The sequence below is a fragment of the Maniola jurtina genome, chromosome 17, assembly GCF_905333055.1.
Source record: "Maniola jurtina chromosome 17, ilManJurt1.1, whole genome shotgun sequence".
Classification (NCBI taxonomy): domain Eukaryota; kingdom Metazoa; phylum Arthropoda; class Insecta; order Lepidoptera; family Nymphalidae; genus Maniola; species Maniola jurtina.
Genome location: NC_060045.1, coordinates 4,940,742 through 4,967,566, shown reverse-complemented (window position 1 = coordinate 4,967,566; position 26,825 = coordinate 4,940,742). Strand labels below are relative to the sequence as shown.

At 34.0% G+C, this 26,825-nt stretch overlaps 1 protein-coding gene and 1 long non-coding RNA gene across 2 annotated transcripts in view; one reads left to right on the top strand and one right to left on the bottom strand.

The window, feature by feature from the left end:
* Window positions 1-26,825, top strand: part of LOC123874084 (short-chain dehydrogenase/reductase family 16C member 6-like) — a 77,590-nt gene that overhangs the window by 3,340 nt on the left and 47,425 nt on the right. The window lies entirely within an intron of this gene.
* On the bottom strand, window positions 8,038-9,353 carry LOC123874086. The gene is made up of 2 exons (XR_006797829.1): window positions 8,862-9,353; window positions 8,038-8,214 (listed from the first exon to the last, which is right to left on the bottom strand). It is a non-coding gene; the product is annotated as an uncharacterized LOC123874086 (long non-coding RNA).

Sequence of the window (26,825 nt, the reverse complement as noted above, 5' to 3'; positions counted from 1 at the left end):
AAATCAAAGTTCATAAATTTTATTCAATATTCCCATTAATTACGTCAAATAAAAATCTTTTTCAGAGATTGGAGGTCCAAACAATATCAATAATTACCTATATCAGGCCATTTAATGAGTCCCACAAGGCGAGCGAGATATCAATGAATTACAAAATATCTGTTCTGTTCGTTTATTTGCAATCGCAGCCATGTTTTGTGAAATTGTGCAACAAGTTACAATATGAACGGAATCTTCTGTAGGCCATTGCCAAAGTAATAATAAATTATGAATAACATTTTCATAAGTGTAAAAATAACAAAAGGCTTAGACGCTTCTTTGTGCTGGAACTCGGTGGTAAAAGAGCGAACTGAAATACGAAAGGCAGCAAGTAGATATTTTTTTCTGGACTACTGTCGTCACTCGTACCCTCTCATAGATAACATAATTTCTAGAATTTTCAGGCTTAACAAAACTTTCATACCTATGTGATTGATACTGATCAATGTTTTACCCAGTCTTATTGTAATTTTGCTCTAAGTACTAGACCGTGATATTTTTTGCTCTACCTTCACTCTCAACTGTAGTTATGTTGGTAACTTAACCAATATTATTATTTTTATTTGTGAACAGGAGCTATTAAAGTAGCCTATGCCCGTCTACGGGAAACATGCTATCTCTGTACCAAATTTCATCAATATCGATTCAGCGAATGGACTGTGTAAGGGCAACAAAAAAACAGACTAGAAACATTTTTGCATATTTTATAATAATTAGTACCTAGGTATGGATATGGATATTTTTAACCCCCGACCCAAAAAGAGGGGAGTTATAAGTTTGACGTGTGTATCTGTGTATCTGTGTGTCTGTGTATCTGTGTATCTGTCTGTGGCATCGTAGCGCCTAAACGAATGAACCGATTTTAATTTACTTTTTTTTGTTTGAAAGGTGGCTTGATCGAGAGTGTTCTTAGCTATAATCCAAAAAAATCAGCTCTTTTCTAGTTTTCTTGTAGAAAAGAAGGTTAGATAACCGTTAGGTTCATAATATTATGTCAATTGACAAATGTCAAGCTGTCAAGATGGACGTTGCCTAGATACATAATTATTTGTTTGAAAATGATGTTTTGGAAAACTCAAATACTTTGTTGGGGGTGTTATAAATTTTTAATTTACACTTGTGACTCTATTATTCCTTTAAATAGAATTCAACGCGTTTACAGCTAGTTTACATTTATTTCTGAGAAAATTTTAAAAACTCAATTAAAACCTTATGTTTTTGCAAAAATGGAAATAGCAAATTAGCCTCTCGGAGAGCATTACGTGGCACCCTGACATTTAAATGGGTTGCAAATATTTACAACCTTGAAAAATCATTATTACGTAAGTGTAACTAGCGCAAGGGTAGCTACTTACATGTTAAGGTCTCCCAAAAACTGAAAATAAAATAAAATATTCGGTACTTACAATTTATTTTTTCTACAGTAACTAAACAGTTAAAGTTATATTGATCAATAAAATTATTGTCGAAAGAATAAATTATATATAAAATCTTATCGACCTTATATAAAATCTTTATTTTTGGATTGAGTCTTTGAATTTAAGGCTTTTATTTAACTTGATTTCAAAAACTAAATTTTCAACTAGTAAAAAAAACTGTAACTTACGTTGTACATATTTAAATTTCAATTGAAATAGAGTCAACAAAAAATAAATTATAATGACACAAAATTAAATTAAGTAACTATGCAATTGTAGTTTAATTTAATCAAATAGGTATAATAATAGTTAACAATTTTATAAAATAAAGTTAAATCTAAATTAAAACTAAAAAAAATATTAAATTAAAACTAAAGTAAATTAAATGGAATCTAAAACCTCACGGAGACCACCGCAGCGAGGCATTGTACTTAAGATGCTGGCAGCGATAACCCTTTGGATGGTCAAACTAAATCTTTGTCCAAGGTAATTAATTGCAATTAAATATTTTTTGTAATTTTATAGCTGCACGCAAACGTCTCGAAAATTTTCCAGTCCTATTTGAATGCTTTCATAATATTATATTAAAATCAAGGTGAATAATCAAGTTTGTTTGATATTCATTTGGGCATCAAAATAATATATTATACTACCAGTCTATCTAGATTCTAGAACAATATTCAAATTATATTATATTAACATAAAAATAAATTGTATAACTCTGGCCGGTGACTTCGTCTGCGCAGATTTAGATTTTTAAAATTCTATAAAACCGTAACAGTAGCCTAGATCACTCCTTGAATCGACCTCTAGCTACCAGCATGTGAAAGTCCTGACCAAATCGGTTTAGCCGTTTTGATTGACCCGGACAGAGGGACAAATATTATTTTAAAAATCATTATCATCCAATCAACACCAACTCATCGCCGGACTGCTCCTCGGAGAACAGGGCTCCTCTCTGAATGAGAAAGGTTTTGACCACAGTCAACCACGCGCTGGCCAAGTCCTGATTGGCAGAGTTTTTAATTTTTTAACGCGTAAATAACCGTAAATGAGCTCAATAAAAGTAATAAAAATTAAACTTTTAAGACGTGTAAGCTAATAAAATTTAATTCGAAAAGCTACAGACACTTCGATTTGATTAGTTTTCATAGATGTGTATCCAATGTAATATTTAATTTTAGTTTTATGGGCAGTTTAGTTACATCCACAGGTGAAGACCAGGCCAATGGCGCCTGGATAGGAAATTATTCATTCGAAATTCTTTTTGGTGCTGAAGGTCATGATCGCATTGTAGTGCCATTGAACTGTTATGGACGAAGATTATTATATTACGTTATGACGTCGTGGAGACGTATGAATTCTACTGCATAGTCGAATATTAATTTAGAGACTCTTGGCGTTAAAATGATTAAACGACCGCCTTGCCGTGCAGGAAAAAGTAGGTACGTACATCAGTGGGCAAGGAATTTTAGTTAGTTTTTTTAAACTGTGTAAATTAAAAATTTATAACACCCCCGACAAGTGAAGGTTACAGTAACTAGAAAAGAGCTGATAACTTTCAAAAGGCTGAACCGATTTTCTCGGATTATAGCTAAGAACACTCTCGATCAAGCCACCTTTCAAACAAAAAAAACTAAATTAAAATCGGTTCATTAGTTTAGGCGCTACGGTGCCACAGACAGATACACAGATACACAGACACACAGATACACATACACACAGATACACACGTCAAACTTATAACACCCCTCTTTTTGGGTCGGGGGTTAAAAATGAAATTGAAAACAATAAAACAATGTAACTAATATAGCCGATATTCTTATTTGAAACGTTATAGTATGAGATACAAACACGTGCTATACCGCCTACGCAATGGTCACGTCAGTGGAGCTAGTTGCAACGTTGGGTAATTCATAAGAAGGCTGAACGGTTCACGTTGCGCTTGTATGAATTCGTACGAAAAGAAAAACGAGGCAGTTTTAAATCTTATCCCACGTTATTAAAAGGGACTTATCCATACTACCTAATATGTCTGTGAAAATGTGACGTAGGTTCTGTTTGTTTTTTAGTAACGCTTGTATGAATTCGTACGAGAAGAAAAACGATTCAGTTTTAGACCTTATTCATAGGAACTTATCCATATTCCATACTAAGTAGCTAATATCTCTGTGAAAATGAGACGTAGGTTCTGTTTGTTTCCTAGTAACGCTTGTATGAATTCGTACGAGAAGAAATACGAGACAATTTTAGATTTTATCCCTGAAAAGACCAATGTCTAGCACCGATTTTTTAATTTGTTTTTAATAAAATATCATCACTGTCTCTGTAAGTACTATGTTCCAACCTTGATTAGACCTAAGTCTAAATCCAACGCATATCAGTTCATAATTGACTTGTCTATAACATGAATGTACGTACCACGTGCAGTAGGCTGTACTGTAATCAAGTTAAGCGAGCCACGGCGTGCGTTGCGTGGTTGGGAAATACTTCGGAAGGCCGCCTGGTCCATGCCGGTTCTTGACTCCCATCACTCGGCTATCGTCTTAAAACCATTTATTATTTGTTGATTATCTAGTTATATGTCCTCATGCGTGCCTATAATATTGTAAGTCACAATAAAAAGATTTTTAAAAATCAAATCCGCTTTCTGAACCGGTGAACAGTGGTAGACTCTTGGCAGAATAATAATGCCTGACATACCTAACCTATTAAATAAATTCATTTCATTTCAAAATATTATATAGGACTTCGATAATTTGCGAATTTCCGAAACTAATCACGCATTGTGCTACGCGTAAAAAATCGCAAATTATATTTTTTTACCTAGATATAAATGCTAACAAGTATACATTACTTATCTAACAAATCGTAGATCGATTTTTTTGGGTTTGAGTACTTCATGTAACAAACCAAGGTTATATGTCAATTATGACAGTTTCATAATTAATTATTATTAAAAAAATTATGACGTGTATACTTCTAGACTAGAGGAAAACGCATCTCACTATTTCCATTCTCGGTCTTGTATAGTTACAATTTATTCATTGCATGACCATCTCGCGTGCTCCAGCCGAGAGCAATAATAAAATTATATACCGAAATTAATCAATCTGTATTTAGTAGGATCTGTTGATAAGTTTACTTAGCAAGTTGTTATTTGTCAAAAAGATCATAAGTACAATAAAATAAAAAAGCCGTTCAAGTGCGAGTCGGACTCTCACACGAAGGGTTCCGTATGAACGTACCTACAAGAAATAGCATTTTTTTTTGTGATGTAACCAAAAATTCACGGTTTTCGAGTGTTTCCCTTTCTTGTGCTAGATAAGACATTGCTGTCTGCCCAATTTTATGATTCTAGGTCAACGGGGAGTACCTGCCCTATTATTTAATGCTCTTGAACGCATCAGTAGAAAAAAATTGCGTCTATCTCTTTTAGTTAAAAAGTAATTGCTTGTTAAAACTACGAACTTCCAGTGGGGCCCTCCTCTTTTCGTGGACGGATGGATTTCACAATATGCTTTATTATTTAGTGCTCCTGACAACTTACTCATCAGTGAAAAAATAATGTGTCTACTTATCTGTTTTAGTTTATGAGTTATTGCCTTTTAAACTATGAGCTTCCAGCGGGGCCTTTCTCGGCGATAACTTTTAAATTAAAACCGATAGAACACATAGTTTTTTCATTGATGGGTAAGTTGTCAGAAGCACTAAATAATAAAGCATATCATCATCATGTGGACGTCCACAGTTGGACAAAGGTCTTCCCTATAGAGCGCCACCACACCCGGTCCTCAGCCTTCCTCATCCAGCCACTTCCCGCCAGCCGCTTTATATCGTCGGTCCGTCGTGCTGGAGGGCATCCCACACTACGCTTTCTTTAAACGCGGTCTCCACTCAAGGACTTTCCGGCTCCAACGGCCATCGTCTCTACGACAGGCATAGCCTGACCACTGCCACTTCAGCTTGCTAATAGTTTGGGCTCTGTCAGTGACCTACTATAAAGCATATAGTATTTGAAATTTATTTGTCCACGAAAAGGCATCGATAAAAAGCATGCATAAATTATTATTTTGTGTCACAACATCGGTGTAGCTTAGATATTATGTTTGTATATATTTTATATGCTTCGATAAAGTAGATTCTGGGTCATTGTCAACTTCAGTTGTGGTATATACCTAAATACAGCAAGGTACTGTAAAGCAAGCTGGTTATAATTTGAGTACTAAAATTAGTTACCTACCTGCTTAAGTAGCTAGGTACCTACCTACATAAAAATTGAGATTTGAATAAAAGATTTATTATTGTACCTATACTTATTCCAGTTAATTATGAATTTAGGTAGGTATAGTATGCGACAGTTCGAGATGGCAATCAGGGTGAGGGCGCCCCGATCATCCGCACACTCCCCGCGCTAACCCAGTCCGAGATAACGCGAGTGACGTGATTTGCGCAAAAAATAATATAGAAGCTATAACTTAATATGAAGACAAATAGACAGACACACTAGAAGAAATAATGATTCTACTTAGGTAGGTGTACAAGATAATTAGTTTTAGTTGCAGAATAAAGCATGTGTAACATTTGATTTAATAACCTCGAGTTCTCACATTGCTATTTGCCTTTCTCCCGAATTTCAGTCAAAATACCTTTAGTTTACTTAACCATAGTACAAGTGTAAATTAAAAATTTATAACACCCCCCGACAAGTGAAGGTTACAGTAATAACTAGAAAAGAGCTGATAACTTTCAAACGGCTGAACCGATTTTCATGGATACACACGTCAAACTTATAACACCCCTCTTTTTGGGTCGTGGGTTAAAAGAAACAAAAGATAGTTTAGAAGTAGGGTATAAATTAAATAGAGATGTAGTTGCTGACACTTCATATTATTATATTATTATATTATTATTTTTAACCCCCGACCCAAAAAGAGGGGTGTTATAAGTTATCTGTGTATCTGTCTGTGGCATCGTAGCTCCTGAACTAATTAACCGATTTTAATTTAATTTTTTTTGTTTGAAAGGTGGCTTGATCGAGAGTGTTCTTAGCTATAATCCTAGAAAATCGGTTCAGCCGTTTGAAAGTTCTCAGCTCTTTTCTAGTTACTGTAACCTTCACTTGTCGGGGGTGTTATAAATTAATTTACACTTGTATTACTTTGGAATTAGAATTGCAGATAAATTAATGCCGTAAAAGAGAATTAAAACAATATTTTTTGATCGGTTCAATACTCGCAATTATTGACTTCCTTATAAATCGAGTATGCAAAACAAAAAATGCAATAAAATAAACTTCCTTGTTGCTTTTTCATCTTAAAGCAGGTACCCAAGTAACACAAAACTGCTTTAAAAGATATCACATCGGTACTTTAAGCATTTATGAAGACTTATTAGAGTCCACCGTTACTGTAAAAGCCTACTATTACGCTTTCTCCTGTACATTGACTTTACTAAGTACCACGAAGACACCCCTGTAATGTTGCGAGCGTTACTATCAGGTGCGCAGGTCATGTTATTCAGCTTTTAGCAAGTTTCAGTACTGTCAGCAACAATAAAGCATTTTTATGGACTCAAACTAAGCTACTTTCTGAATAAAAGGTCACAAGTGTATCTTTCAAATGTTTGCATTTTAACTGAGCATATGTGAATTATTATAAAGCTATCAGTTACTCCGTGAATTCAATTAACGCTTCAAGCTGCATATAGTTGAACTTTCACAGTTTTAATCAGCTGTTATACGCACTCTCATAACTGCACTTATCTAGCCCACATGATTCCTTTGGGTGGACGTATATGGTGTTAAATTACAGCAAGCAGGTATAAAGCTATTCACTTGTAACCCTTTGTCCTTCTTGGGCTGAATAATTGTACTCCCGTAGGCATTTAATCAGCTCATGGAGTTATTTAAGATCCTGAAAAGTTCTTTTTCAGCGCCTCACCGTACTTGTATATCATTTATATTATCACCGTTATAAAAACCGGCCAAGTGCGAGTCAGACTCGCGCACCAAGGGTTCCATACTCGGGTATATTTTTCTACATTTTGCACAGTAAATCAAAAACTATTATGCTTAAAAATAAATAAAAATTTGTTTCAGGATGTACAGATAAACCCCTTTTATATGATACCCCACTTGGTATAGTTATCTTACTTTGTAAATTTGAAATATCTACTAGGTAAGTAATTGTTTGTTTTAGAACACATTTTATTTGTGCTATAAGACCTTCGTACCTGCCAAATTTCATGGTTCTAGGTCAATAGAAAGCACCCTATAGGGTTTCTTGACTGACACGACAGATGGACAGACAGACAGATGGACAGACAGACAACAAAGTGATCCTATAAGGGTTCGTTTTTCCTTTTGAGGTACGGAACCCTAGTAAATAATAGGGTTGTTGTAAAAAAATGTAGAAAAAAGAATAAGAATTAGTGAAATACGATGGGCCAATCTTTAAGAGTTCTAAAAACTAGTTTTGGCCTATACTTTGCAACGTTTTTAAGAATCCTTTTTGCAGACTTTTGTTACTGGCATTTATTTCGGAATAGGCAAACTGAAAAGGAAAATTGAAATGGAAAAATTGCTTAAAAATGGTATTTATTTATCTAAAATTAAAGCTTGATTAGCCATCAGAGTCTTCATGGTTTTCGAGCTGATCACTTGTGCCAGCTGCTCTGCTGCTTGTTGCTCTTGCTGAGAGCAGAATACATTTGCACTTGAAGTGCAAATGTCGAATAAGTCCCCTTGGGAATTACCCTGAGAAATAAAGTTATAATAAGTATTATAAACTAAAGATAAAAGAACGAAAGAAAGAAAGAAATAAATTAATAAGTACTGACTTATTCGCTCATGAAAAACTTTCACCACGGACCCCTAATAGCTAACTCTTGACAGATTATACAGCTGTTCATTGGGTATAAAGTATTTGCGTAATGTTACCAACTATTCAGCTGTACATCAATCTATGGCTGATTTATTAGACACAAGAACTACTCGTATCAGCCTTTTGCTGATTAATATATCCCTAGCACCTTATTATAGCCCTTAAAGCATTTATTTGGCATTATTACGGTTCACATTGCTTGCCCACCATTTTCTATGTTCTAAATTACAATATTAATTATTTATTTACTATTTATTCTTATTTTGTCTATGAAAATATCTATTGGATTTGAAAAAGATTTTTAATTAGTTATACGTAAAAAGCTTATCGTCTAATTCAAAAAAATTGCTGGCATTTTTATATTATTACAATCCATTTTATAATAAGATTTCCAAGGAAACAGTTATATTACGAGGGCGCGTGAAAATTTTGGTCTAAAAGTATATGATATTTGACAATAAACTTGCTTTCCCCATCAAATTTCAGGCACTAGTAACAAATAAGATCAAGTTTTACTTACCGAAAATGAATTAACTTTTTGCACTTCAGTTAAGTACACAACACATGTCACATTGTATGATGGTGATGATATTTGTGCACAAATATAACACTGCTGCAGAATATTATCGAGATAGTGTTATGTTATAGAATATATGGAGTAATATTTATTCACAATTTCGCCGCTCGTGCTCTTTTAACTGCATAAAAGCGTAAAAAGGGTGCTTATTTGTTGTTTGAGCTGCACAATAGGTAACACACACTCTCTTTATCAGCCAATGTTCAGCTCTTGGGGCGAATGTTACCTTTATTAATGCTTATTAAATGCTATTATAACGCAGTTAATCAGCTAGTTGCTGTTTAATTTGTGCCCAAATCAGAGTTATATCTTCTGAGGATGCTATTATTCAGATATTATTCAGCTTTAATATAGCATGTTTTGGAGCTAAAGTTTCCAACGTGGACAGTGATTCAGTTGATATGCAGCACTTTTGTGTTACTTGGGATAGGTATATTGTTTGTCAAACTTCCTGTCTACCAAATACCTGTCTAGATCTATCTACATTAAATTAGCTTGATCATTTGTTGTTTCTAGATAGAGTTAGAGGTGATAGCCAAGTGGTTAAGAGTCGGACTCCTGTTCGGGGGTCGAGGCTTCGATCGCGGCCGCGTTTTAAACAATTAAATATCACTGCTTTAAAGGTGAAGGAAAACATCGAGAGGAAACCTGCATGCCTGAGAGTTCGCCACAATACTCGTATGCTCAAAGGCGAGTGGTGGACTGTGACCGGAACATATAACCCGGTGGACTATGAACCTTCTCATACTGAAGGGTGACCTGTGCCACCTCAGAATAAACAAAACCAGGCTCTATAAGAAAACTAGAAAAGAGCTGATCATCTTCAAACGGCTGAACAGATTTTCTTGTATTATAGTTAAGAACACTCTCGATCCAGCTACCTTTCAAACAGATAAAACTAAATCAAAATCGGTTCATTCGTTTAGAAGCTATGGTGTCACAGATACTCAAACACACAGATACACAGATACACCCGTCAAACTTATAACACCCCTCTTTTTGGGTTGGGGGTTAAAATCAATGCGTGCCACAGAGTACTCGTAGAAATACTCATGTGCCCGTTTTCAGTAGTGGGATGATGATTTCTAGAGAGGTACATAGGTGGTACACTAGTTCAGTAAATTACTAAGCATATGTTTGGAACAATAATAAGAATTACTATTAAAATTTTCAAAACAGTAGGTAGGTAGGTAATTTGAGTGTATGAAAAAACGAAATTCAAAGAAGATCGTATCAATTTATGACGTTTGGTAACGTAATAACTTTTGTAACATTGAGTTAACAAGGCCGATGCTTACATATATCCGTTGACGTACAAACTGTGAATAATATACCTATGTAGGTATAATAAGTTACAACCGCGACTCAAGTCAATAACTTGACTGAAAATACAGATAGATAGGGAGTGTTCTGAAGAGCTGTTTGACCTCATTCCACCCTTCTTTTTCTTCAACCGAACCGCACGCCGCCGTAAGCAATTCCACCCTTATCACCAACTGGGTGCCTGGTGCACTTCGAAGTTCGAACGCTTGTTGTGCCAGATTTTTTTTTTCACGCACATGCTAACTGTGGAACCAACTCTCTTCGACGGTGCTCCCACTATCTTTCAATATGGGGTTATTCAAGGGGCGGATCGACAAAGTCCTGAAAGGCCGGCAACATAGAACATTTATATCGCTGCCGGCCCAAAAAGGCTACTTTTTATACCGGAAAATCATTTAGTTCCCACAGGATTTTTAAAAAACATACATCCACGCGGATGAAGTGTGAGCATCATCTTGTTTAATTAATTTATTGTTAACCCCCGACCCAAAAAGAGGGGTGTTATAAGTTTGACGTGTGTATCTGTCTGTGGCATGGTAACTTCTAAACTAATGAACCGATTTTAATTTAGTTTTTTTTGTTTGAAAGGTGGCTTGATCGAAAGTGTTCTTAGCTATAGTCCATGAAAATCGGTTAAGCCGGTTGAAAGTTATCAGCTCTTTTCTAGTTACTGTAACCTTCACTTGTCGGGGGTGTTATAAATTTTTAACCCCCGACCCAAAAAGAGGGGTGTTATAAGTTTGACGTGTGTATCTGTGTATCTGTGTGTCTGTGTATCTGTGTATCTGTGTATCTGTCTGTGGCATCATAGCGCCTAAACGAACGAACCGATTTTAATTTAGTTTTTTTTGTTTGAAAGGTGGCTTGATCGAGAGTGTTCTTAGCTATAATCCAAAAAAATTGGTTCAGCCGTTTAAGAGTTATCAGCTCTTTTCTAGTTTTCTTGTAGAAAAGAAGGTTAGATAACCGTTAGGTTCTTAATATTATGTCAATAGACAAATGTCAAGCTGCCAAGATGGACGTTGCCTAAATACATAATTATTTATTTGAAAATGATGTTTTGGAAAACTCAAATATTTTGGATCGTCGGGGGTGTTATAAATTTTTAATTTACACTTGTTGATTTACACTTGTATAAAAGGTAAATCTAATATAATATATCCAGCCAACTTTTATTGATTTAAATTTTAATTCAATTACTTCCAGCTAACTCTTGGTTAATATAAATTACTTGTTGTATGTCAGTGAATGTGTTCCTACGATATACGCTGGCATTAAAATCATAAGACCGAACTTTAAGCCAATGAATGTAGTGAAAGCAGAGAAAGCATAAAAAAGATATACCCAAATTGCCGGTCAACGGTACCTACCGGCATTTAGGCAGAACAGGTTTTTGACATGGCATCTTTCTTTTCTTTTCTTTCTTTAAATTTCATTAAGTTATATTAATTGTATCGGGCATAGATCGCAAAAAATGTCGGAATAACTCATTTTTTCCGCTGATAGAAATGCAAGTACGCCCGCACTGAAGGATGAATATCACGTGAAGGCATGTAAAGGTGATCAAATCTTCTATTGTTGTAGTACCTATTAAAGTAGATATTGGCGATAAATGTTTTTGAATATTTTATTAATTTTGGGCCAAAAAATTCCAAAAAAATATCAAAAGAATACCAGTAAATATTATGAGTAGGTAAGCAGATATAATATTATGTATAATTTTAAAATAATAAGCATTTTATATGGATCATTTAAATAAGTCAAGATGTCTTATAAAGGACAAGGAAAATATTTACCAATGAGTCACAATATAATTAGCAGACTACAGCCAGGAAGTTTCCTTATATACATTACACTGCATATTTTACATACCTAACCTGCAAAAAGTAATTCTGAAAAACAATAAAACAGGTTTATATAGTAATAATTACTATACCTATGCGCATATTGAAATCGCAAAGAAACGCTGGAATTTTTAGGGTTCCGTACCTGAAAAGATAAAAGAATCACTTCGTTGCCTGTCTGTCTGTCGTGTCTGTCAAGACAAGGGAATCAAAACCTCTAGGGTACTTCCCGTTGACCTAGAATCATGTTTGGCGGGTAAAAATTACAAACCCGTAAATTTGTAGTCACGTCGCAAAAAAAAATTAAAATGTCGATACCTGTAAGGAAAAACATTGTAACTCACTTTTAGCGATTTTGAGTTACGACTACCTATATTCTTAGTGAACAAAAAATGCTCTTTTTTCTTTGCCCCTGTATCTATACCTATTCTAAATTATGCCAAGTTACGATTTCAGTCAGTGCAAAAACATTGTAAGGAGCATTCATTGAAGATGATAGAAAAGGTACATTTAGTTACACAGTATACTTGTCTATATGGCAGCCAATGTAAATAAAACTGTAATGGATACCCTTGTTAAATATTAAATGAACTTCCATCGTAACTCAGGCTTTGTATTTCAACTTACAATTTTTTACTGGTGGTACGGAATCTTTTGTGTGCGAGTCTGAGTCACACTTACCCGGTTTTTTACTATTGAAACGTGATCAATTGTAACTCTTTCATATTATATAAAAATACTACATAATGCCCGCGACTTCGCCCGCGTGGACTTAGCGTTTTTAAAAATTCCATGGGAACTTTTTTGATTTTCTGGGATAAAAATGTAAGCTTGGCCCATATTAATTATCTATAAAACATAGTTGGCGCCACTCAAATCATAACATCATATTAGAAGGCGTCATTGATTGGCTGAAGTTGTTCAACATCTGATCGATAAACGTACTGTATATAAAATTCTTATAGTTTTTAGTTGATGAATTGTAGCATAATAAAGGATAATATTTGTAATCAATATATAAGATGAAAACATCTTTATTACTTAGATGATTTGTGAAACGAGCTTGATGATTTGTATATTAGTCACTAAGTTTATTCATTGTACAATTTGGATTGGCCGATAACGATAAGATAAAAAGGGGAGTGGCTAATAAACGTGGAGAGGTTACCTGTAAGAGTGGTTTTAAAACGACGACATTCAAAAATATACTAACGTAAGAGGAACAACATTTATTTGACACAAATGTAAAAGTTAATAAATTTAAATATGAAATAAAAGTGTAATAATTTATCATAAAGATTGTGTTTGTGATTTCGTCAGACCTTACCCAAAAGGTCAGAAGAGGGACATCAAGAAAATATAATATTTTCTTGTCACGCTCACGACTCAGAGAAACAAGTGGAAATATACAGAGGAACGAGAAAGAAGTGGAGGTCTAGTAGACCACAGACATTTTGGAGCACAAGGCCAATATTTGGGCCTCAATATATCAAAGTACCTAGTCATGGCATCAAAGGATTTCTGGATAAACGGGTAGGATCTTTCCATGATTTTATTTTTATTGATACCTATTAATGGTAATTTTTTTTTTATTTGTGTGGGTTTTCGTTTTGTTTGTTCTACATTTAGTTATCATTTTGTTAGAAAGCTTTGCTCCGAGTTGGAATGGAAATTATATAACGTTATGATACCTAGAATTACCCACATGTTTATAATTCATCTTGTATATTGGTTATACAAATGCGATCGACCTTCAAATTGTGGTTTAAATAACATTGAGGTATTTAGAAGGCTTATTTTACAATGAAAAATGAAAAATGTTTATTTACAAAATACAGTCTTGTACAATTTTCCTGTGTCTGTGTGGTGGTACCCGCACTAGGTTATCCTGTATCGTGGGTACAATGGAATAGATAGTGAACATAGTGTTAAACAATATAAAAAGTGTGGTTTACTTAATGATGGGCGTTATTGTTACTTTTAAATAGTTTTCAGGATGTATCTACTATGTCCTGCCGGGGTTTTATTTCTCATTAAATGATTTCACAGGTGAATATCTCACGGAACGTGGTATTTCAATCTTCACACTTGTAATCGTGTGCCGAATTAGTTTGGTTAAGAGTTACGATAGGGATTTATTTTCACATAGTGGTTTTGTTTTACGGAAGGTAGGTTCTGGATTTAGGTTCAATCGTTTGCTGCACTCATTGTATAGATAGATGTTTTCCTTTTTCTAGCACACAGTGACGCGATATTATCACACAGCACTCATTGGGCATCTTGAATGTTGTTTTGTGAAATTATTATTTTTTGTAAACCGCTTTGGGATAAGGTAGAAAAAGTTACATGAAATAGCTTTTCGTTTTACGCCTGCCAGTGAAATAATCCGTCTCTACTTGTAATGGTTACTAAGTGATTGGGGATATAAAATGTTAATTGATAAAAATGAAGGTGATCCGTTGTAATAAAGTAATAGTGACCAGGGTTAATAAATTGAGCATTTTGAGAAATATAAATCCTAAAATGGGTGTAAAAGTAGGTTTATCTTATCTGGTTATTCTTTAACTAAATTTAAAATTATGGTAGGTAGGTAGTCAGATAGTTTTAAAATACGGGGTGCATAAATAAGTGTTTTGTTTTTTACAAAAGTGAGGAGAAATGTTTTCATTTATCTATTTTTACCACTTGAAACGCGTAATGTTTGAGTTTCAAACATAACTTTGCTGATAACAGCTCACCATGAACAACCCATGGCCGGCCCACTACTGAGCAACAAGTGTCTCCTCACAGAATGAGAAGGGTTTAGGCCGTAGTCTACCACGCTAGATAACAGCTAATTTACTTTTAATACTGGCACAATAATTTGAGTACTACGAGTAGCAGGTAGGTATAGTATATGGGCAGCGGGGTTTTTTTTTTTTTTGTTTACCTGTATTCACGCAATTAACTGTGTACTGCCGCATTTAAATGCAATATGATTTTGTTTTTATTGGATTAACATCGCTTGGCGGGTTAAATTCCTGGCAAATGTTCTATTAAAATTAGAGTAAGTTTTTTTTTAATGGTAATATACCTACAGTACTGCCCTTAGGGCAGGGCGCGATAATAAGTACCTACTACCAAAATACTATTTTCTTTGTTGTACGAAAGAAATTTTAGGCAAATATCTTTGCACTACGCTCGCGTTTGTGGCATGACATTATCCCAGAAATATATTTAAAAAAATTTTCACGCTCGCTTGACTCGCTTCGCGATAGTTCAGTTTCGATATGCATTTAGTTAACGAAACTCTCAGGAAACCACGTTTGTTGTGCTCTCGAAATTGATCAGTCTGTTTGATAAAATCGAAATGCGGTGCCTTATAAATTTCGCTTAGGAGCGCGGGTAGTATCTCATGATAATATGAATAGTGATCATAATTTTTTTTTTAGGCTGATTAAGCATTGAAGGTTTTTCGGCTGGTCTGGCATTTCGCCTGATTTTATGTTTTTGCTTATTTAGCGCGTTCAGGAAAGCTTTGACAACGTTTTATAACATGAGTATATATATATTTTTTTTGTTTTAGTTACCGAAACAGAAAAAAAAAGCATTAAAGATGTGGGACCGAGGGATAAATCTAGTGTGATTTTTGGTTGGATTATGAAGTTGTAGTTAGGGTATTTAAAATAGAAAGATTTCAATTGTAGGAAATGATGTAAAACATGTTGAGGATAAGTTGTGTAATAAAGTCGATAATTCACTTGTTGGATGTCACGCGATCTCATTGCGAGGAGGAATCTTTTTCTTGTCTCTGTTTTTATAAATACGGTGTTCTGACGGGTTTTTTATTTACGTCTCGGATTATTGAATACTTTCGGTGTTTGATTGGACGGTTAGAGGTTGCAAAAGCAATCGCCCTCTAATTAAAACATTTATTTAGGCATTAGTTCAATTTGGATTAAATCTCGCGAAAAGCCACGGTGGCTGTCTCTCGCGCGTCTTGGAAAGACATTCCTAATGCCTGTTTTTCTGAGGGAGGGATGCATTATCAAGTGAGATGAGCTGCAATGTTTGCGGCTGACTATTTTGGAAAATTTGCAATCGTGGCAAGTGGAGTAAAGTTTGACTAAGCTATTTAATGAACAAAGTATATAATGGATTTGGTGAATGGTTATATTATATAACATTTTGATAAATGGATGAATTTGAAGAGTGTATGTATGTGGTTGATGCACATTTGTTTCATATTTTTACTTAAGTTATAAAGTATTACATTTGGTGAGTAGTTATTTATATTTGGTAGGGTAGGTTTGATAAACAGGTAGTTATCTTGATTAATAAGTGAGTTATCATTTTATAAATGCGTACTTTAATGTTTGATGAACTGGTATACTTGATAAATGTGCATATTTTCATACTTCAAAGACAAGTTGTACCTATTAGTTTCTTCAAGCTTTTAGTTGCTGATAATTATATTAACATTCTTTAGAGCGCATGTCCTATGGACGAAATCGTTTATACATACTTTCACTGTTTGAAATGTTACAATCATAAAGATATAGTTATGACTAGAGGGGGTCATAGCTTGTTGCCGCTCTTGTACATCCATGTGTCAACTAGGTATTGTTATCTCAGTATATTTCAGGGAACCTCCGTTCGGGTGAAAGCGATAGCTGTTGGATAAATGCTTGTTGGGTTATCAGAAGACCGTGTAGTCTTCGATGAGGTTACTTGTAAATATTATAGCGAAATAGTAAGTTTAAAAATAGAATGAGGCTAAACTAAAAAAATGAGACAAAGATAAAAATAATAACTTAAAGCATTGAAACAGCATAAAGTGAAATAGTAACTTACAAACTATACATACATATTTACGAATTATGTAGATAGATATAGTATTACTGGATTATGTATATCAAATAAGAATACTGTCAGCTCATGTTTTGTTTTCGGCGTGGTAATTTTACGCTTAAAACTCATAAGAGATATCATGAGGTTCGCTTTCTGTAAAAGTTATTAGCTTTAACAGTTAATTGATTTATTACATTATTTATTTATTATACACTCAACAAGTAAAAGTATTTTGTTTTGACAAAATCCAAAGAAGTACCTATTGGATTAATAAGGCAAGGTACGAAGCATTGGCTGGATTTTACAACATTTAAAGTTTCCTGTTCATTTTTATCATTGAGTTAATTTGAGGCGGAAGGATCCTCTGGAAAATTTTTAAGATTAAGTTATTAGTAAGAAAGTATATTTTGATTAGGTTAGTTTAAAATGTACAGCCGGTAATTTAAAAAAAAATATATATATTTAATTTTACATAATAGGTGAAGCTGGTTGATGCACCAAAAATCGAATTATCATAGGAATTTAATTAAGCTAACATTTTTATTTATTATCAACTTCAAATATACAGTAGCAAACTGATTAGTTGGAATACATGCAGTGATTGGAATATTTAAGTTCCGATAGAAGAATCTATATCGTGGCTTGTTCCTTTATGGACAAGAATATTTTTTTTTGACTCGTGGGACCACTTACACAAAATATCAACGTTCGGTTTGGAGGTCTTCCATGGCTATTCCTACAGTTCCATGACGTATTGAAGAGGTTAACACTTTGTCGCTCATCACATCAACCAGCACGGCATTTGGGTATGATGGATGGATGTAGATAGGTACACATTTGATGGGGGGGGGTTTAGTGGTTTGTATCAATAGGAACCAGGGGTTGAATGAGGAAGGCTGAGGACAGTACGTGTGGTGCTTACTAGGGAAGGTTTATGTTCAACAGTGACCTTATGATGATGACGATGTAGATGACGATGATGATGATGATGGACGTACGAGGACGAATCTTTTACGAAACGAATAAAGGAAAATCGAACAGATGCGGGTCATTACGGTTAACATATAAAATAATGTATAAGGTACCTACTTTCTTCTAATCTTTATGATCGATCAGCTTGTGATAGAGATCTTGATGTCGTAGAGAATAGAGATGTATCGAACGGAATATTTATTTCATTTTTTTTCCTGCTATTATGTTGATATCGCTTTTCTCTATGAAAAGGAATTAATGATAAACTAATAGGTATCATTCGGCGGCGAGTCGCGACTGTGTCGTTCCCAGGGTCGAATTTGGTAGTTCTGCTTATGTTACTCGAAACGACAAAGTACGCCATATGGTGCATATTATGGCTAAAATAAAATATATAAGTATCATGTGAAATTATAAATCAAAGATTCTTTTTGCATGTAGATATTATATGGTTAAGAGGCACAAGTGACGCAACTACTGTACCCTGGCGTTTGTTTAACATTGTCCATTAGTACTTCAGAATGTGGATTTTGCTAGGAAAAAAAAAAAAAAAAAAAACAATAGGTAATTGTAAGAAATATGGGAAGCGTAATCTGCATTAAAAGAAAAAGTTTGAATTGGAAGCAACCAGGCATAGGATTTTCATACATCCGTAATCACGTTCCTTTCAACTCTCTAACTATCACGGTTCACGATACGCCGTTCACGGTTCAGGCCGTGACGCACGTGCAGACGGACAGACGGACGGAGAGCAGAGGTTTAGAAAATAGGGTCTCGTAGGCACCCTTCGAGGGGTACGGAACTGGAGAAAACTAAATTATAATAATGATAATAGGTTTTCTAGGTTACCAAGTAAAATTACTTCTCTTAGGTCGGATTGTATTATGATGGATGCTTATGAAACAAAATTAAATGAACGGTCTACTCAAAGTGTTTTATGTTTGCAGGATCCAAGGATGTTGGAAATGAATAAATGAGGAAAAGAAAGACCCAAAACTAGGTATGGGTCAGGGACACAAAGTCCCAAGGAAGGAAAGCCCCGAGGTTACGGGCTATGGACAAAAAGTCCTATAGGAGGAAGGAGGTAGACCCTAGGATAAGGGTCATTAAAAATTTGGATCTGGAGGGAAAGAACCCTAGGATAAGGGTCATTAAAAATTTGGATCTGGAGGGAAATAAGGACAATCACATATGTATCCCGGTAGAAGAGAGACGCGCCAAGGCTCGGAATCCGCGATTTTCCAATAAGAAGGGAAGAAGAAAATATGTGCGTAAAACTATTGCGTTGAAAGTGTATGAAAATGTTTTGTGATTTAAATCGAGAACTGGCGGCGATTAACTTTAAGTTTAGAGAGTTTATTTTATCAAAAGGACAAGAAGTTCACTTACACATATTCATATTAAGAATCGCTCCCGATTCTAAATATAAATATAGAAGAAAACATAATCTTTAAAGGTATGGTGACTATACAATAATATAAAAAGTCAAAACACGTTATATTCGTTAACAAACTATACCTACATCTAGCTAAGATATCTATGGTGTTTGACACTGTTTGATTAAACTTTAAACTTTGTAAAAGATTTTTCCTCCAGTATGAGTTTCGGCAAGTACATTATGTAGTAGAGCTAGGTAGTTTACATACCATAATTAGTCCTAGCTTTATGTAATTGTAGCATAATAGGTATGTTCGTTTTGTGTACCATATTTATGAGATTTAGCTTTAAAGTGATGCGTGTATGTACGGACTTTAATAGTATTTTCCTAACAAATAGACATATTTTGAATTTGTATAATTGACTTATATAATATAGTTCATCAGTTTTCTTATATAATTCTTTAGTGGGAAGGAGAGTCTAGTTGGAACAGAACTTTTAACAATTTATTTTGAGATACTTGAAACCCTTTAAAGTAGTTTTTAGTAATTAGTTTTACATGCTCATCCCCAAATCTCTATTGAGTGTTCCTGTAAAATATTGGCTTGTGAGTTATAATTGATGCTTCGGACTTTATGCATATACCTACCTTCTTTGATTAAATTGAGGCCTCCTTTAGTTGCTACTAGTCTCGCAATTTTTGATATCTTTATGATTTTTGAAAAATTATTTATAAATTTAGAGTGTCTGCATCTTTTTATTTTAATATTAGCGGAAGAGAACAGAAAAATGAATTTTAGATTAAAGGCTAAATTTGAGTGCTACTGTAGACTGGCAGGTAAAGTTGCGAGGGTAAATAGTTTGGAATTGAATTGAGTTTATCTGCTATTTTCTAATTATATCGGATGGAAAGGGGTGCTGCGAGTGCTCTAAAATTAAGTTGCAATCATAATCAATACCAATGTATCAATAAAACTGTATATTCCTTCTAGTTAAGTTAGCAAGAATATTAATTTAATTAATTACTATCTTAATTTTTTTTTTGTTTTGTTGAACTAAGTCTTTGTCATTTTGGTTGTGAAGTTTACATGTTACTTAAGTTTTAATTTTTTTTTAAAAGCGATGAGACTCGCTTAAAACAGGATGGCCGAGCTGTAAGCTTGGCCCATATTAATTATCTATAAAACATAGTTGGCGCCACTCAAATCATAACATCATATTAGAAGGCGTCATTGATTGGCTGAAGTTGTTCAACATCTGATCGATAAACGTACTGTATATAAAATTCTTATAGTTTTTAGTTGATGAATTGTAGCATAATAAAGGATAATATTTGTAATCAATATATAAGATGAAAACATCTTTATTACTTAGATGATTTGTGAAACGAGCTTGATGATTTGTATATTAGTCACTAAGTTTATTCATTGTACAATTTGGATTGGCCGATAACGATAAGATAAAAAGGGGAGTGGCTAATAAACGTGGAGAGGTTACCTGTAAGAGTGGTTTTAAAACGACGACATTCAAAAATATACTAACGTAAGAGGAACAACATTTATTTGACACAAATGTAAAAGTTAATAAATTTAAATATGAAATAAAAGTGTAATAATTTATCATAAAGATTGTGTTTGTGATTTCGTCAGACCTTACCCAAAAAAAAGTATCCTTTGTCCGTCTCCACGTTGCAAGCTATTTCTAACTTGGTCCACTCGGATTTGGGTTTTTAAGAATCCCGCGGGAACTCGTTGATTTTTCGGGACATAAACAGTCTATGACCTATGATAATGTTAATTCTCGGGATGTAAGCTATCTCTGAACCAAACGTTCAAATCGGTTAAACGAATTTGTTGTGGAAAGCTAGTAGACAGACAAACACACTTTGCATTCAATATTGGTATGGTACTAGGATTGGATGAACCGGTTCTTATTCCACAGTTGGAACGGAACTCCTTACAAATGAAGTCGCGGGTAGCAACTATCAAGAAAATAACTTAATAAGCCTTAGAAGTATGATGGAGCATGATGTAAACAGTATAGTTAGATACCTACTTGCCTACCGGCTTAGTTACGAGGTACAAGTGGCGTTAAATTGGAATGCTGAGCAAACGCAGCGGTGTATGAATATTCAGTTTTGACATGAACAAAATGGATGATATCATCCTATTTGTATCCATGGTACTAACTATGGTATAAATTAGAAAATGACGCGAGTTTACCTATCAATGAATTTTTTGATACATCCAAAAATATCATGAAATTTGTCAATGATGGCCAAAACTACTTTGATTCACGAAGTTTAGAAGTAAAACACAGATTTAAATTACATTGCGACTTTATTTTATGATACTATTTATAAGAGCTACTCAAATCAAGGATAAATCATTCATATTTGATAATACTCAACTTTATTAAGTATCTACTTAAGTTTATGGAAAGTTTACGATTTATTATCTGAGATTAGTATTAGCTAAAATTAGCTCAATCTCTCTCTACACTTATCTAATCAGTTCCTCATATGACAGAGTAGTTTCCTCCACCATGGCTGGTAGGTAAAAAAATAGGTATCTTAGGTATCTTGAGGTAAGTATACAATATCATTCTATGGGATTCTAAGCTGATTCTAAGATGGATTTAGCCATAAGTTACAGCCATTCAGCTTCGTAGGATGTAAGCACGCCAGTTTCATTCAGTTGTTCTCACTCCTGGGTTTGAGATCTGCGATCTTCTACATTCCCTACAAATAGTATCAGATTCTTTATACTTTTTTTATAAGATCTTATGTTTTATTTTTTTCATATCAAAATAACTGGATTAAGAGTTATAATTTAATTTTGTTAAACTCTATATTGACAGTGAATGGTATTTTAGCGTTGCCCTTCTTCACTCTATTATTAAAAGGGGTCTCTCCGTCACTCGCTTCATACAAACGTAGTTCCAATTTCATTTGAATACTAAGCAATCAAAGTCCATGAAATTTTGCAGACATATTCTAGAAACTAATATATATGTCTGTGGTTTTCCAGATTTCTGTTAAAATATTCGGTTTCAAAGTTACGCGGTCTTAAAAATTTACATACAAATCTTTGAGACCCTGTAATTTTAAAACTACATATTTTTAGAAAAATCTAAAACACCACAGACACAGATATTAGTTTCTAGAATATGTCTGCACTACGATTGTACTGAACTACGATTGTATGAAGCGAGTGACGGAGAGAGCCCTGTTAATTATAAGCCACCACTTTTCATGTTTACTAAATGACCGATCCTATGGTTATGCTAATGTAAATTATACCTAATTAATATACTTACTTATGCAATCGTGCCATATGATCGGAACTCTAATGTGGCGCAAGGTCGCTGTTATTATGTCGGTATTTGATAACGATTCTCTCGTAAAACATAATTAGAATTTTCGTAACATTGTTATTTTTAATAATAACGCCGGCTTGTACCTAACAATAAATCACAGATGTGACGAAAATACTTAACTAGTTTCTTTTGAGACGTTTTGATAAGATAAGTAATTAATTTATAGTTTTTATTATTGCCCAAGACAAACCGAGTTCGAAAAAATGAACGAGATAGATACATATTAAAAAAAATGTATCGTATAAACTTCTTTTCGTTTTAGTCGAATTGTTTTTAAAAGTATTCAGACATGATGCTGACGAAATAGACACGAATCCAATTATTAAGTAAATAAGTATAATCTGTTTAAATGGAGCCTATATTAAATTGAAAAATCATTGTTATACTTACTTATTTTGATTGTTCGTTTTTGCTCAAAACAACTAGTAAAAGTTTGATTTAATAAAAAAACATTTTTGTATTTATTTAGGTCAACTATAAACTACAAGACTTAACTTACACTCTTTAATCAGATAGTAACTTTACAAAATCATTTGAATCTGATTTTGATTGAACGTTGCAGCAGCCACAGCCTTTTTAACGTAACTATGATTTCAAGGTCATTTTGCTGAAAGGTGAAAATTATCTATCTAGATTTACATCACAAACGTCTGCGCAGACACAGATATATTATATAGCTACATCACTGTAATTACAGTGATAGCTATACGTGATTAATAACTTTTTGCATTATAATTCTTGATCTGGTCAAGCAATGATTTCTTAATCAGACGTGGTCACGGGTCACCTATTTCCCATCCATACAAATCTCAAGTCACTGTCTACATTGCCCCTACCCCTAAAACACTGGACTTACCGTTTGTCCCCTTTAGTCTGTGTTGTGGCCCGTGGGACATGAAATTCATTTGATAGGTTGTACTTAATTACATCGATAAATTAAAATGTAAAATACCTAGGAAATACGTAATTATCTGTTTCTCAATAAAGTCACGTCTATTAAAAGGTTAAAAATAATTTCAAAATTCTTTAGTAGCTGCGAATTTACGTGCAGACTACATGTCGTGAGATTCAAAATGTGTCATGTAGAAAATGTGGATGTTGCAGCATATTGTACTGTCGCAATTGACGAGCGACGCCTGCGTTCTAAACTCTATTGAGATCGACTATTGGAACCTGTGATTGGAACGAATGTAGAGTAGAACTAACTTGCTAGTTTTTGCTTGAAACATCGCTAAATCGATCTTTTATGTATGTAACCACAGTTTTTACGTCTAAAACCTTTACTTCTTTGGTGGGCCAAGATTTGTGGAATGAGTTTTAAAAATCGGTTTAAAGTATGCTCCTAAAAACAAAAAGCATAATATTATGTACAATTGAAGATAATGATAATTTTAAAGCATAGGTGCTCCAGCAATCATGCAAAGGCTGTGCGAGGGATTCAAATAACGTATGTGCGCCTATATAATATCTACCTATGGCAAAATATTTTTGCAAATTGATTATTTGGAAAGAGTTCCGAGTTCCAAACCATGCAGTGCAGCGGTAGATACTTTTTATGATTCAAAAGCAGTTGTTAAAGTTGATTCGAATAAAATCTTTCTATTTCTAATATGTAATAAGCTAATACAAGGGCAGAATTCTAACCATGTTAATCATGACTCCCTCTAAGGATTTCCCACTCCAACTAAGCGGTGCTAGGAATGGTTATGACGATAGCGCAACGGGTGGGATTTGAACCGCCGACCTTTTAGATTTCAGTCCTGTAACCGTTGAGCTATTGAGGCTATATAAATTAACCTTCAAGGTCAAGTTAAGAATACATCTCTCATTATAACCGAACAATTAAAAGTGTCAGTTTATGCAAATTAATGATGTCATTTATTAATGTTATAAAATAAAATAATAATTTCATCATTCTCTGAGTAAGTTCGTTCATTAAAATGCATTGTGTTGTTTTTTTTAATCCATTAAATCCCTAATTACTTTAAGTATACCATTTATGTCGTAGGTATGTACGAATTTGTGTTTTGTATAGCGATCGTGTCCTACCTAAACTTTTTTTTAAATTCAAGTTTATTTTTTTAAGGTTTTTTATACGTAATGCACTTTAATGTACTCTAGCAAGCTTAGTAATATTTCCGCAGAGATGGCAACATCAACTGCCGACTACTAATTTCTTTTTTTTTCTTTAATTATTTAAAGGTTTTTACTTTTTATACATTTTATATGTACATGTCAGCCCTATTATAATCTAATTAAATAAAAGAAACACAAAATTCTTAAACTAACAAAATAAACAAGAACTATTAACATTTAATACAGATTCCGCCTCAAGCCAAGTTTCCGAAATGAATGCTATGCTTTACTAATTTCTTATTTATTTGAATAAAAAAAATCTTACTTTTCTATTATTTGTGTCCTCAATTGATATTATAAATTATTGTTTTACTATTGTAATAGTTAGTCTATCAAAATAAATATGATAATTCGTTATTTTTAAACGTATAAGCCTGTAAGTATATTTTTGTTAGGTAGGACGTAGGTAGGTACATAGTTTGTAAGCTACTATTATATTATTACATTTTTTAACCCCCGACCCAAAAAGAGGGGTGTTATAAGTTTGACGTGTGTATCTGTCTGTGGCATCGTAGCTCCTAAACTAATGAACCGATTTTAATTTAGTTTTTTTTTGTTTGAAAGGTGGCTTGATCGAGAGTGTTCTTAGCTATAATCCAAGAAAATCTGTTCATCCGGTTGAAAGTTATCAGCTCTTTTCTAGTTACTGTAACCTTCACTTGCCGGGGGTGTTATAAATTTTTAATTTACACTTGTGGTATAAGGTGTATCTGTATGCGTGGTTAACAGTGTTATCGCGTCCTTGAGCCTTTTATAGGACAATCGGTTGAACGCACTCCATGCATCATACAGCGATGATCGTATGCCGATCACAGACTGCGGCTTGATTAACTACATGATTCATTTTTTTTGTAATATTCTTCTTTGTTAGCCCTTATTTATCCATTGTTGGACATAGACCTCCTCACGCCATTCTTCTCGGTATTGGGCGAACCTCCTCCAAGATTTACCCGCAAGCTTAGTGATGTCGGGATAAGGTTTTCTTCCAACGGAAGTCGGAATGTCGGGCGGTTATGTGGTGTCGGGGAGTCGACCGGTCTGTCGGATATTCCAAATATTGTTTTTAGCCTTGAACTTCATAACCTATTCTGTTTGTAGCCGACTGCGGCAAAGCCAAAAGGAAGGGTTATGATTTTAGCAGGCTATGAATGTATGTTTGTATGTATGTATGTAATATGTATACATAATATATGTTTGTATCCAGATTCTGTGTGTTCCAACTTCCACCGTAGCGCCTAAACTACTGGGTCGATTTTAGTGCATGAGGTGTCAATTGATTCGTTGTAAAGGTCCGGGTGACATAGGCTATATTATATACAAAAAAAATAATTACATAACGGATGGTAGGTACATCAAAAACAGTGGGGGTCTCTGAAAATTTTTTTTTGCTATTGTATCGATTGGGATGTCAAATGAAAGAGGAGAAAATTCTGAGTTCATGAATATAAATGTACTACAACATTAAAATAAACCAAGCGACAGAAAAAACAATTTTACTATAATATTTCAGTTTATTTATTAAGACGATTGCAGTCTGGTTTTAGTTCTCAACTTTATCTTGTTAGAATTTTCACTTTATTTTAAAGTTTCGCGAGAATAGATGTTGTCGAAGAAGAAAATTGCTTTTTAAACTTCGGATCAGGAAAGTTCCTCTTTTAAGAAATTCTAACGGGATATTACAAAACCTAATTTCACGCGGACGAAGTTGCGGGCGTAATCTAGTATAGATTTAAAATCTTAATCTAACCTACCATTAGAGTATGGACTGTCGATTAGAGTTATCGTTGGCACAAACATGATTTTGTAATCATAATCACACATTATATTTCAAATGTCTCAGAGATTAAGTGCCCTGTCTGGGTTAAAATGTGGTTATATGTATGTAATTTATTATTAGCAATCATACTCGTAGGTGTGGTCTATCGGAGCCTCAATAGATCAATTATTGTTCAATGTAAAGGATGAACTGCCCGGCTAGCATGGGCAGTAGATAAAAATTATATCCCCGATTATATCCACTGATTTCTATGACATCAGTGGATATAAT